The 6386-nt window shown below is 30.7% G+C and overlaps 1 long non-coding RNA gene across 1 annotated transcript in view; it reads left to right on the forward strand.

The window, feature by feature from the left end:
* Positions 1-3253, forward strand: part of LOC106687771 (uncharacterized) — a 4273-nt gene extending 1020 nt beyond the window's left edge. Inside the window, exon 2 of the long non-coding RNA XR_010843676.1 lies at positions 2551-3253. This is a non-coding gene — a long non-coding RNA (uncharacterized lncRNA). The remainder of the gene's footprint in view (positions 1-2550) is intronic.
* Positions 3254-6386: the final 3133 nt, after the last annotated feature.

The raw sequence follows: 6386 nt of genomic DNA on the forward strand, positions 1-6386 counted from the left end.
TGGCAAACCCATTTGAAACCTCTCGCCATATGATCAATTACAATGATTTAATTAAAAAAGAACGTGTGTTGTTATCTGAAAATTATAAATGTTTTGTAATATATGTAAGTGTAAATATTGTTCTATTGAAGAATAAAGAACGTAATTATCGTTACATATATATCTTTTTCGTTTCACACGAACACGCACTAAAATTACAAAAAGCACACAAGCATAATAAAAAGTAGAAAGTAATAAACCCTAGAGCAGGTTGAGCCATTTATCTGATCCTATGATTTAAGGAATATTAAATCAATCCAAATTTATAAAAAATTTTACCCTACTTTCAGAACCTGCATGCAAGCTATATGCTTGCCCCTTAATCCCTGCAATTCAAAATCCTGTAAATGCCCGAGGACCAGCTCTTGCATGTTTCAAACCCTTGTTGCTTAGTCTTCCTGGACGTTTTTTCTTTTCCAGACTCATAAACCCTTCACCAGCTTCAATCAGTATTCCACAAAATATATAGATTATACACAATATATAATATTAATATAACATAAAACACATATTATGTGCATGTAGTGTAAAGTTTACGCTTAAACGTGTTATTGCTGTTGTTCCTTGTGAATAATATAAAAATGAAAAAAAAAAAGTAAATCTAACAAGAAAAGAAAATATATATAAAAGATCTAATTTTGAAACATTTAAGTAAATAACATGAGTTCTTGAATAAGTGCTATAAAAACAATTAATGATAGAGACAAACAAAATACACAAAACATGAAAATACCCGAAAAACTACTTTAAACCTTGTTTAAATTACTTACACTTTGAACACAGTTCTCATATAAGAAAATAGAAAAAAAAAAAAAATCTGTAGAAGGGGCAGTTGGTAAAAGAAGGGCCAATGTCCAAATATAACAATTTTGTGTTTATGCCATTTATTAATTCGAAAACATGGGATTAATAAATAAAATTACAATTTAATAAAATTATACCAAGTTTTATAACACGTTCGTACCAAAAATTAAAAATTTTTGACAAAAAAAAAGAAAAATTAAATTATAACACATCACTGACAGGTACAATAAATAATTCAATACTGATGGAAACGGAATGAATAAAACATAAATTCAATTGGCAATTTTCTTTTGCCCACATACTGGAATCAAATACCTGTTTATGTTCCTAGAAATACGAAAATAAAATTTGCATGAATGTTTCTCATTGTGGGCTGTGCAGTGCGTTTGCAATAAAACTACAATTAGACGAAATTTCCCAAGTTACCTGTTCTTTTCCCGTACTACGGTTTACATCCGTTTCCGATACAGCACCGCACTTATATCGTAATAATAACTAAATTATAAAAAAAAAATCAATGTACGCATTTATCAAAAAAACAGCTGTAATGTAAAATAGTACAAGTTTCACACCAATTTCGCAATTAGGCATATTGGAAAAGCTCTGTGAAGTACTGCAACTGATTACTTAACCAAGTTCCTTCAAAGGTACTTAAAACTAGCTTTGCAAAGTAGGGTTTACCATTGGTAAATAAATGAAATGAAGCAAATAGTTTACTAAAAGAGAACTGTTTCAAACCATCTCTGTTACAAGCTATTTGACCCTTTAAAAATAAATCGAAATAAAATTGTTGGACCTACAATAAAGAACATCCCCAATTAATAATGAAAATTACTTCAATAAAATCTAGAAAAATGTTGATGGTCTGAAAATCTATCATAAGATGTATCAAATATTTGTTACCTCCCTACCTCAATATCTTTCTAAAATTAAACAAGCATTTTTAAGTTGGGTATACCGTTGCAAAGCTAATGAAGTGCTCCCACTTTTCCTAAATTATTAACTTCATACCTCGAAACTTCTTTTGAAAATCATTCATTTCTACTTTCTTACTTTGTTCTTGTTTCCTATGGAACCGATATATTCCTTAAATTTGAAATCTTATTGATAATTCTCCGTGAATTCCGAAAATGATGACAGCATTTGGAAAAGGTTTAGACACATTATAAGACATTTAAAAATTTGAATTGGCTTATTTTCTTGAAAACTCCTTTATACGATATCCATATATTGGATTGAAATAGTAAGTCGAGGTTGAACTTTATTTTGGACACCCTTAATTGCTTACATTTCCTGTTAGAACACCTTATAAATGAAATGAAAACTGATTTTATTCTGGGACGTCTGGTCCCCTTAAACATAATTACACATTACATTTGAGAGCAAATAGTCTGGCATATAATAGTTTAATAAATAAATAATAATAGTGCGTGAAAGAGATGGTCGGAGTGCGGTCAAAAAGGAACAAAAAATAGTTAGCAACTAAATATGCATATTTAAATTGTTTATTATACTTCTATATAATTAATATGTATAATAATATTTATTATACTTCTATATAATTAAAAATAAAGGTGTTTGCAAAGCAATAAGATACTATACAATAAGTATGTATTAATCTCTTCGGTGAACTGTGTTGTATATAATACATAAAAATACTCCTCAACTTGTGCCAATAGACTAAGATGTTTTGACTCTTTGTTTCAGGGCTTCGGAAAGGCAGACCATGAAGTGTCAGTTGAGATCCTGAAGGAGGTGTACGGGGACTACGAGATCACTTGGTCCGACGAAGGATATTAAGGAACCATGGAGTACAGATACTACACTGGACTAATGCCACCGTCGATTGCTCACGTCACACGCGCAATAAGCTTCCTTAGTTCTAAGCTTACACACTCTATCTCTCTCAACATTTACCAATTAACTTTTTTGGAAAAAAAAAAATCAAATTTCTTAACGCAATTTTTTAGAGTAACGCTTGTTCAGCGATTTTAACAATTGCCTTTAAAAGATAATATTTCTAATTAATTAGGAATCTATTGAGATCATTTGGTCAATTTCGTATAGTACAATCAGTAGAGACTAGATTGTAAGACATCTTGCATAATCATAATCTGATAATAAATTTTCATGCTCAGAATAGAATAATATATTTTTAATATTTCGGAACTGGTATTATAAAATTAAGGCTTTTAATAAAAAAAAAAAAAAAGAAATGAAAAAAGCTTACAATGAAATGTTTCTTAGCTATTTCCTATTCCTTGATGAATTATTTGAAATTAAAATATATTAATTATCTATTCATAATTGGTTTTGTAGTTATCAATGGTAGTGTTTGGTGTTTATTTTTCAGGTTTTTTGTGCGTGCCCAGTTGTTAGAGCATCAAAAATAAAACCATTTGAATCAGTCCTATTGGTTTATTTGTATCCTATTCCATCCTGAATATATCTATATTAAAAAAATAATCTAAGGTGTGAATACTGTGTGAGGTGATTAAATCGTCTTTTGATTAGTACTTCTGTATTTAGGGAGCTGTAACTTCCTTACTGTGGCTGAAACCACCCTCTTTAGTTGAATTTTGTTTTTTCCGGACAGGTAGTTTGTTAACATTTTATATTTAATAAAAGAGAAGTTACTACTACCTATTTTTAGTTTCAAATCTTTATATTTTATTCCACTTATGTCATAAATTATAAAGCATGTTTATGCATGTAAGATAAAAAAGGCATGCGGTTAAGGATGAGTTTTTTTGTAAGTGCAAGGAGCTGATGCATTTTGAAAAAGGCAGTATAAATTGCTTCCACTTTCAGAATTTATGCCTCATACCGATGAAATTCGTGTGAAAATTATTGTCCCCAGAACAGCTTGTGGAAATTTTAGTACGTTATTTTGTTCATCCAGGCTTTGAGACTGGAGCATTGTTTTGTAAATATATCATTGCATAAGGTTTGAGAGCTCCACGGTATGTTAAAATATTGATTGTGTGAGGGATAATATTTTACAATAAGCTAAAAACTGGATTGGTTTTCTTTTTAATTTTAGTTTTCATGTTTTGAAGTATTTTGGTAATTTGGGGAGTAAAGTAAATATTTAAAGTAATTTTCAGTACCTTGGATTTCTCCAATAAAACGCTGGATATACCATATTTAAGTTAATGCTAAAATATACCGTAGTGTCTGGCTTGTAGTCCCTATGTTTTAATCACTTCTTCGCCTATAAATCACACTAGTATTTCTAAAGTGACACAACTCAAAATTCAAGACTAACTGACAATGTGACACTCTCGCCTATGGAGGGGGGGTAGCATTGAGGCAGCAAGAGTGACACAAGTGCCCACTGGCGGACAAGCTCTGAAGCTAGGTTGATACAGTTTTGATGATTCATAAAGATATATTTACCAATTTATTTCATAGTCATAACTCAAAAACACCGATTTTTGAGTTGTGTCACTTTAGAAATACTAGTGCGAAATATTTTATATAAGAGCAGTGATAGTTCTTAAATACAGTTTTGGTTCTGTGGCCAAAACTATTTGTTTGAACGCTACCACAAGATGCAATTGAGAAATGATTTACTTCTATAAAGGATAATCCGAAATAACTGTGTACTTTTATTCATTTATTAGTTTATTTTAGCTGAAGGCAGGTATGTGAGTTAAGTTGGATGTAGGGCCGTCCGTAGCTCAGATGGTTAGCTGCAGGTCTATTAGTTTGAATCTGCGGGCGGCGTCGGTTCGAATTCGGCCTGGGGCGTTGACTTTTTTCATTAAGTAGCGGTCTGACAAAATGAAAAACTTGACCCCCCCTCCATGGTTAGAATAGGTTGGTCACCTATAACTAGGCAAACATCACCTTCTCTATGGATTGCCTTATAATAATAAAAAATGAGTTAGGATGTGCGGATAATACTTCACTATTTTTTTGCTACGTTTCGGCCTAACAAGCCGAATACATATAATTATGTAGGTGATTATAACATTATCGTTACACTAGTTTACACCTGCGAGAACTGCCACATTACATATATACCCTTTTCTTTAATTAATTTGAAATATAAGTGATATACCCATTGGTATAAACAATGTAATATTATCAAGAAAGTCTATTCAACACACAATTGATAAAACTGCATACTTTATTGATACTGATGACTATAGTTTATCAGCAGTATTTGTAATAAATAATTACGTTGTCCCACTGGAAAATATCACTTTAGTTTTACAGTTAAGATTCAGCTATCCATAAACTTATATGAACCCTTAATCACTGAGACCCATTGCTTGGCTGTACATGAAGGGATATTTTAGGTGGACTATGGATTTTTGGTGGAAATCTACAATTTCCATCCGTGTCATATATGTTTATTTGTAATACTTGTAATTGTGTTTACTCCATACTTGTCATTTTTTCAATTTCCCTATTGAAGTCAGCTATATGTCATAGTAGAAAGTTGTTTTACAATGCATTATTTAATTCATTTTCCTTCACTATTGGTTGCATTCATCTATGTACCACAAACTATTGCTCTATATTGGATCTTATCAACATGTCCAGTGTGCTGTTTTTTTACCTCCTTATTGATATGTCTAATTTTACATATTGTGTTATTTTAACTAACATTTATGATTTAAATATTTTATTCTCACTTATTTTCTCTGATTTTTTTATGTTTATATGGCTAATCTATTTATAATATCGTCGTACTGTGAATTTAAATATTTTGTGTCTGTTTTATAGTTTACTGTGTCTGTTTTATAGTTTACTGTGTCTTTAATATTTTTGGATTGCTTCCAGAAACTTTCCGGTGTTAATGTTTTGTATTATGTCTATTGTGGGATTTTTGAAGTTGAAATTATGGTTTAACGTTATGCTGTAGTAAGCCAGTGCAGTGCAATTTATATTTTTTACAGTTAAAGATACGTTGCTTGATTCGGGTTTCTATTTTTTTTTATGTCTCTCCAATATCTTTCATCTTTGCAAGTTTTTTAACCTCAACAATATAAGAAAATTAATATATTCAAACTTTCTTTTAAAAAATCCAGAGTGAAATATTTAGTAGGGTGAGAAGTATTTTGATCGTGAAAATTTTCGAATTTCAGTTTTCGATAGAAATACACGTTTTAAGGTCCTATGAGTCCAAATAATCAGGTCTCGCAAAATGTTATGGGTGCCCCTGTGTTTGTGATAAACCTCAAAAACTAAAAGCCGTAAGAAACAGAAATTATATATTCAAGGCGGCTACATTCCAGGGATCTTACCGAAACTTTTTCGTGTTAATCGACAATTCGGAAATCGACCAGTTATTAGAGTCGATTTCCACGAAAAAGGATCTAACGATTTGAATTAAACTCAGTGAATCAAAGTACGTGGCGTTTAATACTAGATAGGTCTTATATAATATAACAAATACTAGATAGGTCTTATATATAACGAATACTAGATAGGTCATATATATAACGAATACTAGATAGGTCTTATATATAATGAATACTAGATAGGTCTTATATATAACGAATACTAGATAGGTCTTATATATAACGAAT

The sequence above is a fragment of the Halyomorpha halys genome, unplaced genomic scaffold, assembly GCF_000696795.3.
Source record: "Halyomorpha halys isolate HHAL.00 unplaced genomic scaffold, Hhal_1.1 Scaffold1010.1, whole genome shotgun sequence".
Lineage (NCBI taxonomy): Eukaryota > Metazoa > Arthropoda > Insecta > Hemiptera > Pentatomidae > Halyomorpha > Halyomorpha halys.